This window comes from Eubalaena glacialis, chromosome 11 (genome assembly GCF_028564815.1).
Source record: "Eubalaena glacialis isolate mEubGla1 chromosome 11, mEubGla1.1.hap2.+ XY, whole genome shotgun sequence".
NCBI lineage: Eukaryota > Metazoa > Chordata > Mammalia > Artiodactyla > Balaenidae > Eubalaena > Eubalaena glacialis.
The window spans coordinates 87,768,697-87,780,142 of NC_083726.1; the positions used below are offsets into that span (position 1 = coordinate 87,768,697).

The 11,446-nt window shown below is 42.6% G+C and overlaps 1 pseudogene; it reads right to left on the bottom strand.

Moving 5' to 3' along the window:
• Positions 1-1,241: 1,241 nt before the first annotated feature.
• LOC133101221 (E3 ubiquitin-protein ligase KCMF1-like) lies at positions 1,242-2,376 on the bottom strand (annotated as a pseudogene).
• Between the last annotated feature and the right edge of the window lie 9,070 nt (positions 2,377-11,446).

The following is an 11,446-nucleotide window of genomic DNA, read 5'->3' on the forward strand; positions in this document are numbered from 1 at the left end:
TGGACCTAATGTCTGGTTTCCTCTTCAGTTAGAGAGACGTCTGTCATGAGTTCTCAAAATGAATTGGAGACCCGGTGTTTTTACATTGCAGCTCAGGTTTCCTCACTTTGGCACACCCACATTGAAAGAAAGCCTACCAAGAACTGTCTTCCTGAGGTTGTTTGAAAGCTGAGGAATGCAAGCCATTGAATTAAGCAAGCTGCTCCTAGCCCTTCAAACTGAACAGAAAGGGCGGTTCCCAGAGATGTGTTTCCCCGGATGGTGCTAAGATGGCTTTTGGGCCACAGTGTACTTCCACGGGAAAAGTACACACGCGAGAGTCCTAAGCACTGTGAGGAATACTGGAGCTAAAGCAGTCCATTGACTAAGGTTTCCTGGAAACTGTTGCACCCTATCTTTTGTGATGGGAAAATGTGCACCTTACCTCTAAACTAGAGGTCACATTTGGTTGGCACATTAGCTACAGAATGCTGTGGGATGAGCTCCAAGAAAGAAATCGAAAGCACGTGGTTTCTTTACGCAAATCTCACTGTTCCTCGCATAAATATTTGTAGAGTGACGAATAGATGGGCAGTGTGTGTTAGAGACACCTTGGAGGCCAAAACCATGTCGCTTTCCAAAGGGGGAAACGTGGGCTTTCCTGACATTCTCCAGTTACCAATTTGATCCCACAGGTCATTTACAGGCACTCTCTTCCTGACTACTGGAGACATTTGGGACACACTGGGACCTTCCACGATGACACGTTTGAGGCTGGGATTTCTGCGTGTGGTGAATAGCATTATGCATGTAATGACCTATTCAGGCCTAGGAGACTTTGGATCACCCAAATGCCTCGGAGTGTTACCGGTATATAGGTAGACTTTTTTTTTTTTTTTTTTAAGGTAAACAATCCCAACAGTTTTTATCGATTAATATTCATAATCACACACAGCAGCTTCATTAGATATTTCAATTTTCCTCTTCAGTTTGATTGTGGAGTATTAGCAGAAGCTTTTGCATGTCAAGGTACAGGAAGCAGAGATCACCCTGCACTGCTACCTATATTTTCCAGCTAGAGGTAAAAATTAGTTAAGTGGAAAGGATTATCATATAGATTTTCGCTCTTCCTTTTGAATGTACACAATAAAACAAGAGTGACAGACCTGAAATTACAATCACCAATCAAACCCAAGATAGTTGTTGTCCACATTCATTGGGAAATACAGCACAGAGGACATGGTCTGTGAATTGGGGTGTCATCAAAGAGGAGGTGGTGGAGGTTCATTTCCTATAGTACTCTCTTTTAAATTTAGGTTTTCTAAAGCAACATCTAAAGGCATAATATCTACACAGCCCAAAGCACCAAAATCTGCCAATTCACCCCGTTCATTCTCGTCTGAGGACGAGCTCTCTTCACGAAATAAAGTTGATCGAAGGCGCTCTTGAATAAAGAGGGTGCGGTCTGTGCACTCACTTTCTACGGACTGGTGCACTGTTTCAGACAATTTAGGATCGTTCAACCTTTTTAGAAGAAACTGGGAATTCTGGATAGTTTGCTGACTGCTTTCTGTGTTAGTTGTGTTGTTTGTTTCTGTGGAATGTGTGATTGTAGTGGTGACACTCCTTGTGTTAGTATGCCGGGTTGCATTGCGTGCAGTGTCCAGTTGTGGCCGTGCTGCCCGGGCGTGCTGCCATTCTAGCTGCAGCTGTATCTGCAGTTGTTGTAACTGCGAAGCGGAAGGGCCAGAGGAATTAAGCTGTCCCCCTGCGGAACGTCTCACTCCTGATAACTGGGATCAAAGCTCACCTATAGGATCAATGGCTTCCCTATTGCTTGGAGAATATGAAGTCCGAGAAGAAGAAAGCCTGCCAGTAGAACTGCTAGTGGAATGAATGTTTGATCTACGTACACCAGGACCTCCCAATCCCCAGCCAAGGTGAAGCATTCATTCTATGTATATGTCGAACACCACTCGATTCATCTAAATCTCTAGGGGCTCTGTGTTCAAGAGTAAGACGAGCTGCAGGGTCATCCGTGACATGATTAGGACTGCCTCCAGGTAATGCTGCAAATACTGTATACATCACTTCTGTTGATGTTTCTGCATGTTCTTGAAGAGATGTCTCCGTATAGCCAATTTTTCCACAATAGGGACAAGTAAAAGCCTGTGGCTGCTCTACAGAGAAAGCTTAGGAACCATAGTACAAATCAACATCTACCCTTGTTAACATGCAGTGCATTGGATGGTCAGTTGTATGCCTTGTTCTTGTTGCACCACTTTCATAACAAGATGCACAAAAATCGTAACCGTTGCATATTAAACACTTATAGCTGTGACCTTGAAAATTTCCCTTGAAACATTCATCACAGCTGACACCGTCATGTCGGGACATCCTATTTCAGAGGGTGGCGGCGGGGGCCCTACCGAGCGCAGGCTGCAGTGTCCCCCGCGGGGTCCTGGTCCTGCACTCGTGGGATGGCCTTCTTCCACTGGAATCCAGGGCTCGGCCGCGGGGACGGGGTGGGCAGCAGAGCGCTACGGCGCCGGCGGCAGCGCGGCGGCCGCGGCAGGAGGAAGCGCGGGCTGGGAATGAGGCCGGGCCTGGACGGGGCCGAGCTCCTCCAGGAGGCGGTCCGACGCCACGGTTCCGCTGGCACATGCCTTGACTCGGTCACTCTCGGGCCCGCCGGTTCCAGGTTGTGGCGCCGCGCTCCGTAAATCCCGCTCCTCCCTACACCCGGCCCACCAACCGCCACTCTCCCCGGGCTCCAACTTCCGCCTTCTCCTCCTCTTCGTCCTCCTCCTCCACCTCATTCCCCCGCCTGCTCTGCAGCCCCGCCTCTCGCTGGCCGCGTCGGGCCCAGACGCCTGGTGCCCTGGGCGGGAGGGAACTGTGGGAGCGGCGCGGCCGCAGCGACTCGGGGCACGTCATCTGCGCGCACACACAAGCAGGCAGTGGTCGGGCGCCGGGTGCCGGAGACCGCCCGAAACCGCCCTCGGCCTGGCGGCCGCCCCCTCACTACCACCTCTGTACTGTTTTTCAGTCTGGGCCTAGAGTCGACCTTCCCACCATGCTACAGTGATGACTGGTATGAGTTCCCAGGATGTACTTTAGTCACAGGGATTGTTTCAGTGGAGTTTAGAGGTCCTCACAAATGGAGAGCCACGTTCAACACAAGACTGGCTAGAACCCTGTCCCCGGGACTGGTTTAAGCTGTAGAAAGGTAGCTATGCAAGCAAGAAAGTAATTAATTGCCCTTCCCTCTGCGTAGAAAGAGTTCATCCTAAAGTCTGTTTCGCGTTATGTTGCTTGGAAGATGCACAAGGGACCCACAGGACACACGTTCTCCCTCGGAAGTGAATTCATATGCCACTGTCTTAAATCTCCGAAAAGGCATAGAGGACTTAAAACACTCGATGCACTCAAGGATCCTGGAGGCAGCTGCACACCAAACTTTGCTGATGGGAAACACTGGGGTTTATCTTGAGGCTATGGGTCACATTGACTTCGCAATATAGGTAAGGTGCGCCTTAGGATGAACTCCTAGGAAGCAGTGGAGATCTCCGGCTTCTTATGAGAAAACTCATTTTTCGTCACGGAGTCATTCCTAGAAGTGCAAAAAAGATAGGCAACATCATGCAGCCTTGTGGCCGCCACTATCTAGTTTTCAAACGAGGAAACCACTGCCCTTCCTAGTCTTCCCAATTACAAAATCATTCCACGACATTTTTCCCTATCTCTTCAGAGTAGCTAAAATGACCCTTGGGACACACTTCACCCTTCCACGCAGCAACTTTTGGACTTGGCGTGTTCTGCGTCTGCTGCATTGCATAATCGTCTGAATGCCCCCGGTAGACCTAGGTGACATTGGATGTTCCAAATGCGTAGCAATGCTCAGGGTAAATCTCTACTGTATTTCGGGATGGTCCTACAGTCTAATCGCTGCTTCAAGATGAGAGACATCTGGCATGAATTCCCCAAATGAATTGGAGTCCCGGTGGTTTTTTGCAGTGCAGCTCCACTTTCCTCATTTATGCAGACCCACATTGAAAGAGAGCCTGCCTAGAACCGTCTTCCTGAGGTTGTTTTTTTGTTTGTTTGTTTGTTTCAAATAGTCACATTAATTTTAATTTTAATTATTTTTTTTGAAGTTTTGAATTTTAAATTTTTTTAATGCAGCAGGATTATATTAGTTATCCAATTTATACATATGTGTGTATATATGTCAATGTCAGTCCCTCAATTCATCACACCACCTCCACCCTCGTGCCACTTTCCCCTCTTTTTGTCCATACTTTTTTCCTGTACATCTGTGTCACTATTTCTGCCCTGCAAACCCGTTCTTCTGTACCATTTTTCTAGGTTCCACATACATGTGTTAATATACCATAACTGTTTTTCTCTTTCTGGCTTACTTCACTCTGTATGACAGTCTCTAGATCCATCCACTTGTCTACAAATGACACAATTTCGTTCTTTTTAAGGCTGAGTAATATCCCATTGTACATATGTACCACATCTTCTTTAACTATTCGTCTGTTGATGGGCATTTAGGTTGCTTCCATGACCTGGCTATTGTAAGTAGTGCTGCAAGGAATACTGGGGTGCATGTGTCTTTTTGAATTATGGTATTCTCAGGTTATATGCCCACTAGTGGTATTGCTGGGTCATATGGTAATTCTATTTTTAGTCTTTTAAGGAAGCTCCATACTCTTCTCCATAGTGGCTGTATCAATTTACATTCCAACCAACAGTGCAAGAGGGTTCCCTTTTCTCCACACCCTCTCCATCATTTGTTGTTTGTAGATTTTCTGATGATACCCATTGTAACTGGTGTGAGGTGATACCTCATTGTAGTTTTGATTTGCTTTTCTCTAATAATTAGTGATGTTGAGCAGCTTTTCATGTGCTTATTGGCCATTTGTATGTCTTTTTTCAAGAAATGTCTACTTAGCTCTTCTGCCCATTTTTTGATTGGGTGGTTTTTTTTTAATTTTTGAATTTTATTTTATATATTTTTTTTATACAGCAGGTTCTTATTAGTCATCAATTGTATACACATCTGTGTATACATGTCAACCCTAATTGCCCAATTCATCACACCCCCACTCCCACCCCACCACTGCTTTCCCCACTTGGTGTCTGTAAATTTGTTCCCTACATCTTTGTCTCAATATCTGCCCTGCTAAGTGGTTCATCTGTACCATTTTTCTAGGTTCCACATATATGCCTTAATATACGATATTTGTTTTTCTCTTTCTGACTTACTTCACTCTGTATGACAGTCTCTAGATCCATTAATCTTTTCATGGGCATTTAGGTTGCTTCCATGACCTGGCTATTGTAAATAGTGCTGCAATGAACTTTGGGGTGCATGTGTCTTTTTGAATTATGGTTCTCTGGGTATATGCCCAGTAGTTGGATTGCTGGGTCATATGGTAATTCTATTTTTAGGTCTTTAAGGAACCTCCGTATTATTCTCCATAGTGGTGGTATCAATTTACATTCCCACCAACAGTGCAAGAGGGTTCCCTTTTCTCCACACCTTCTCCAGCATTTGTTGTTTGTAGATTTTCTGATGATGCCCATTGTAAGTGGTGTGAGGTGATACCTCATTGTAGTTTCGATTTGCTTTTCTCTAACAATTAGTGGTGTTGGGCAGCTTTTCATGTGCTTCTTGGCCATCTGTATGTCTTCTTTCAAAAAATGTGTATTTAGCTCTTCTGCCCATTTTTTGCTGGGGTGGTTTTCTTTTTTTTTTTACTATTGAGCTGCATGAGCTTTTTATATGTTTTGGAGATTAATCCTTTGTCCTCTGATTCATTTGAAATATTTTCTCCCATTCTGAGGGTTGTCTTTTCCTCTTGTTTATGGTTTGCTTTGCTGTGCAAAAGCTTTTATGTTTCATTCGGTCCCATTTGTTTATTTTTGTTTTATTTCCATTACTCTAGGCAGTGGATCAAAAAAGATCTTGCTGTGATTTATGTCAAAGAGTGTTCCTCCTATGTTTTCCTCTAAGACTTTTATATTGCCCAGTCTGACATTTAGGTCTCTAATCCATTTTGAGTTTATTTTTGGGTATGGTGTTATGGAGTGTTCTAATTTCCTTCTTTTACAGGTAGCTGTCCAGTTTTCCCAGCACCACTTATTGCAGAGACTGTCTTTTCTCTATTGTATATCCTTGCCTACTCTGTCATAGATTAGTTGACTACAGGTGCGTTTGTTTATCTCTGGGCTTTCCATCCTGTTCCGTTGATCTCTATTTCTGGTTTTCTGCCAGTACCATATTGCCTTGATTACTGTAGCTTTGTAGTATAGTCTGAAGTCAGGGAGTCTGATTCCTCCAACTCCATTTTTTTCCCACAAGCCTGCTTTGGCTATTTGGGGTCTTTTGTGTCTCCATAGAAATTTTAAGATTTTTTTGTTCTACTTCTGTATAAAATGTCATTGGTAATTTGATAAGGATTGCATTGAATCTTTAGATTGCTGTGGGTAGTATACTCATTTTCACAATATTGATTCTTCCAATCCAAAAATATGGTATATCTCTCCATCTGTTGGTATCGTCTTTAATTTCTTTCATCAGTGTCTTATAGTTTTCTGCATAGTTGCCTCCCTATGTAGGTTTCTTCCTAGGTAATTTTTTGTTGTTGTTGCAATGGTAAATGGGAGTGTTTCCTTAATTTCTCTTTCAGATTTTTCATCATTAGTATATAGGAATGCAAGAGATTTCTATGCATTAAACTTGTATCCTTCAACTTTACCAGATTTATTGATTAGCTCTAGTAGTTTTCTGGTGGCATCTTTAGGATTCTCTATGTATAGTATCATGTCGTCTGCAAACAGTGACAGTTTTGCTTCTTCTTTCCCAATTTGTATTCTGTATATTTCTTTTTCTTCTCTGATGGCCGTGGCTAGGACTTCGAAAACTATGTTGAATAATCGTGGTGAGAGTGCACATCCTTGTCTTGTTCCTGATCTGAGAGGAAATTCTTTCAGTTTTTCACCTTTGAGAATGATGTTTGCTTTGGGTTTTTCATATACGGCCTTTATGATGTTGAGGTAGGTTTCCTCTATGCCCACTCTCTGGAGAGTTTTTATCATAAATGGGTGTTGAAAAGTCAAAAGCTTTTTCTACATCTATTGTGATGATCATATGGTGTTTCTTCTTCAATTTGCTAATTTGGTGTATCACATTGATTGATTTGCGTATATTGAAGAATCCTTGCATCCCTGGGATAAATCCCACTTGACATGGTGTATAATTCTATTAATGTGTTGTTGGATTCTGTTTGCCAGTATTTGGTTGAGGATTTTTGCATGTATATTCAAGAGTGATATTGGTCTGTAATTTCCTTTTTTTGTAGTATCTTTGCCTGGTTTCGGTATCAGGGTGATGGTGGCCTCATAGAATGTGTTTGGGAGTCTTCCTTCCTCTGCAATTTTTTGGAAGAGTTTGAGAAGGATGGGTGTTAGCTCTTCTCTAAATGTTTGATAGAAGTCACCTGTGAAGCCATCTGGACCTGGACTTTTGCTTGTTGGAAGTTTTTAAATCACGGTTTCAATTTCATTACTTGTGATTTGTCTGTTCATATTTTCCGTTTCTTCCTGGTTCAGTCTTGGAAGGTGATATCTTTCTAAGAATTTGTCCATTTCTTCCAGTTTGTCCATTTTATTTGCATAGATTTGCTTGTAGTAGTCTCTTAGGATGCTTTGTATTTCTGCATTGTCTGTTGTAACTTCTCCGTTTTCATTTTTATTTTTATTGATCTGAGTCCTCTCTCTGTTTTTCTTGATGAGTCTGGTTAATGGTATATGAATTTTGTTTATCTTCTCAAAGAAGCAGCTTTTAGTTTTATTGATCTTTGTTATTGCTTTCTTTGTTTCTATTTATTTTATTTCTGCTCTGATCCTTTTGATTTCTTTCCTTCTACTCACTTTGCAATTTGTTTGTTTTTCTTTCTCTAGTTCTTTGAGGTGTAAGGTTAGATTGTTCATTTGTGATTTTTCTTGTTTCTTGAGGTAGGCTTTTATTGCTATAAACTTCCCTTAGAACGGCTTTTGCTGCATCCCATAGGTTTAGGATCGTCTTGTTTTCTTTGTCATGTGTCTCTAGGTATTTTTTGATTTCCTCTTTGATTTCTTCAGTGATCTCTTGGTTATTTAGTAACGTAGTGTTTAGCCTCCATATGTTTTGTGTTTCTTACGTTTTTTCCCCTGTAATAGATTTCTAATCTCATAGCATTGTGGTCCCAAAAGATAATTGATGTGATTTCAATTTTCTTAAATTTACTGAGGTTTAATTTGTGACCCGTGATGTAATCTATCCTAGAGAATGTTCCATGTGCACTTGAGAAGAAAGTGTAATCTGCTGTTTTGGAATGGAATGTCCTGTAAATATCCATTAAATCTATCTGGTCTATTGTGTCATTTAAAGCTCGAGTTTCCTTATTAATTTTCTGTTTGGATGATCTGTCCATTGGTGTAAGTGAGGTGTTAAACTCCCCCACCTTTATGTGTTACTGTCGATTTCCTCTTTTATAGATGTTAGCAGTTGCCTTATGTATTGAAGTGGTCCTATGTTGGGTGCATATACATTTATGACTGTTATATATATATATATATATATATATGTGGGATTCCCGACATTCTCCAATTACAAACTTGACCTCACAGCACATTTACCGTCACTCTCTGCCTGACTACTGGAGCCTTTGGTGACACACTGGGCCCTTACATGATGACACATTGGACGCCGAGAGTCCTGCATACGGTGAATAGCATTACCCATGTAATGATCTAGGCAGGCCTAGGTGTCTTTGTATCATCCAAATGCCTCGCGGTGTTACCGGTATTTTGGTACGTTTATCTGGCTTCACCCAAGGTCTACCTTCCCGTCATGGAAGAGAGATGACAAGTAGGAGTTTCCAGGAGGTACTTTAGCCACGGGGATTGATTCATTTCAGCTCAGTGACACTCAAAAAGGGAGAGCAACGTTGAACTTAAGAATGGGTCAAACTGTGTCCCCAGGGCTGTTTTAAAGCTGTAGAAAGCGAGCTATACAAGCAAAAAGCAATTAATTCCTCTTCCCACTGCATAGAAATAGCTGATCTCAACAGTCTGTCTCGTGTTATTTCTCTTGGAAGATATCCAAGGAACTGACAGGACAAAACTGTCTCCCAAACACATGAATTCATACATGACGGTCTTAAGCCTAGAAAAAGGCATCGAGGAGTTCAAGCAGTCGATCGACTCAGGGTTCATGGAGACTGCTGCACACCAAACTTTGCTTATGGGAAACACTGGGGCTTACCTTGATGTTAGGGGTCACGTTCACTTTGCACTTTATCTAGGGTGGGCAGTGGCATGAGCTCTGACCAAGCGGTGAAAACCTCCCCACTACTTATGAGAAAACGTGCTTTTATTCACAGAGGCATCCCCAGAAATGAATAAAAGATGGTTAACGTCAGACAGCCTTGAAGTTGTCACTATCTGTCTTTAAAAAGGGAAAAATACTGACTTTTCTAGTCCTCCCAATTACAAAGTAGATCACACAGCACATTTACTTATCTTTTCTGACTAGCTACAAGAGACACTTGGAACAAAGATTGCCCTTGCACGATGAGACCTTTGGGTGCTACGTGTACTGTGAGCAATTAACTGTAGAATCTTCTAAATGCCCTCAGTAGGCCTAGGTGTCTTTGGATGATGTAAATGCTGAGCAGCGCTCAAAGTAAATCTCTGCATTATTTTTGGCTGGACCTAATGTCTGGTTTCCTCTTCAGTTAGAGAGACGTCTGTCATGAGTTCTCAAAATGAATTGGAGACCCGGTGTTTTTACATTGCAGCTCAGGTTTCCTCACTTTGGCACACCCACATTGAAAGAAAGCCTACCAAGAACTGTCTTCCTGAGGTTGTTTGAAAGCTGAGGAATGCAAGCCATTGAATTAAGCAAGCTGCTCCTAGCCCTTCAAACTGAACAGAAAGGGCGGTTCCCAGAGATGTGTTTCCCCGGATGGTGCTAAGATGGCTTTTGGGCCACAGTGTACTTCCACGGGAAAAGTACACACGCGAGAGTCCTAAGCACTGTGAGGAATACTGGAGCTAAAGCAGTCCATTGACTAAGGTTTCCTGGAAACTGTTGCACCCTATCTTTTGTGATGGGAAAATGTGCACCTTACCTCTAAACTAGAGGTCACATTTGGTTGGCACATTAGCTACAGAATGCTGTGGGATGAGCTCCAAGAAAGAAATCGAAAGCACGTGGTTTCTTTACGCAAATCTCACTGTTCCTCGCATAAATATTTGTAGAGTGACGAATAGATGGGCAGTGTGTGTTAGAGACACCTTGGAGGCCAAAACCATGTCGCTTTCCAAAGGGGGAAACGTGGGCTTTCCTGACATTCTCCAGTTACCAATTTGATCCCACAGGTCATTTACAGGCACTCTCTTCCTGACTACTGGAGACATTTGGGACACACTGGGACCTTCCACGATGACACGTTTGAGGCTGGGATTTCTGCGTGTGGTGAATAGCATTATGCATGTAATGACCTATTCAGGCCTAGGAGACTTTGGATCACCCAAATGCCTCGGAGTGTTACCGGTATATAGGTAGACTTTTTTTTTTTTTTTTTTAAGGTAAACAATCCCAACAGTTTTTATCGATTAATATTCATAATCACACACAGCAGCTTCATTAGATATTTCAATTTTCCTCTTCAGTTTGATTGTGGAGTATTAGCAGAAGCTTTTGCATGTCAAGGTACAGGAAGCAGAGATCACCCTGCACTGCTACCTATATTTTCCAGCTAGAGGTAAAAATTAGTTAAGTGGAAAGGATTATCATATAGATTTTCGCTCTTCCTTTTGAATGTACACAATAAAACAAGAGTGACAGACCTGAAATTACAATCACCAATCAAACCCAAGATAGTTGTTGTCCACATTCATTGGGAAATACAGCACAGAGGACATGGTCTGTGAATTGGGGTGTCATCAAAGAGGAGGTGGTGGAGGTTCATTTCCTATAGTACTCTCTTTTAAATTTAGGTTTTCTAAAGCAACATCTAAAGGCATAATATCTACACAGCCCAAAGCACCAAAATCTGCCAATTCACCCCGTTCATTCTCGTCTGAGGACGAGCTCTCTTCACGAAATAAAGTTGATCGAAGGCGCTCTTGAATAAAGAGGGTGCGGTCTGTGCACTCACTTTCTACGGACTGGTGCACTGTTTCAGACAATTTAGGATCGTTCAACCTTTTTAGAAGAAACTGGGAATTCTGGATAGTTTGCTGACTGCTTTCCTTGTTAGTTGTGTTGTTTGTTTCTGTGGAATGTGTGATTGTAGTGGTGACACTCCTTGTGTTAGTATGCCGGGTTGCATTGCGTGCAGTGTCCAGTATGTGGCCGTGCTGCCCGGGCGTGCTGCCATTCTAGCTGCAGCTGTATCTGCAGTTG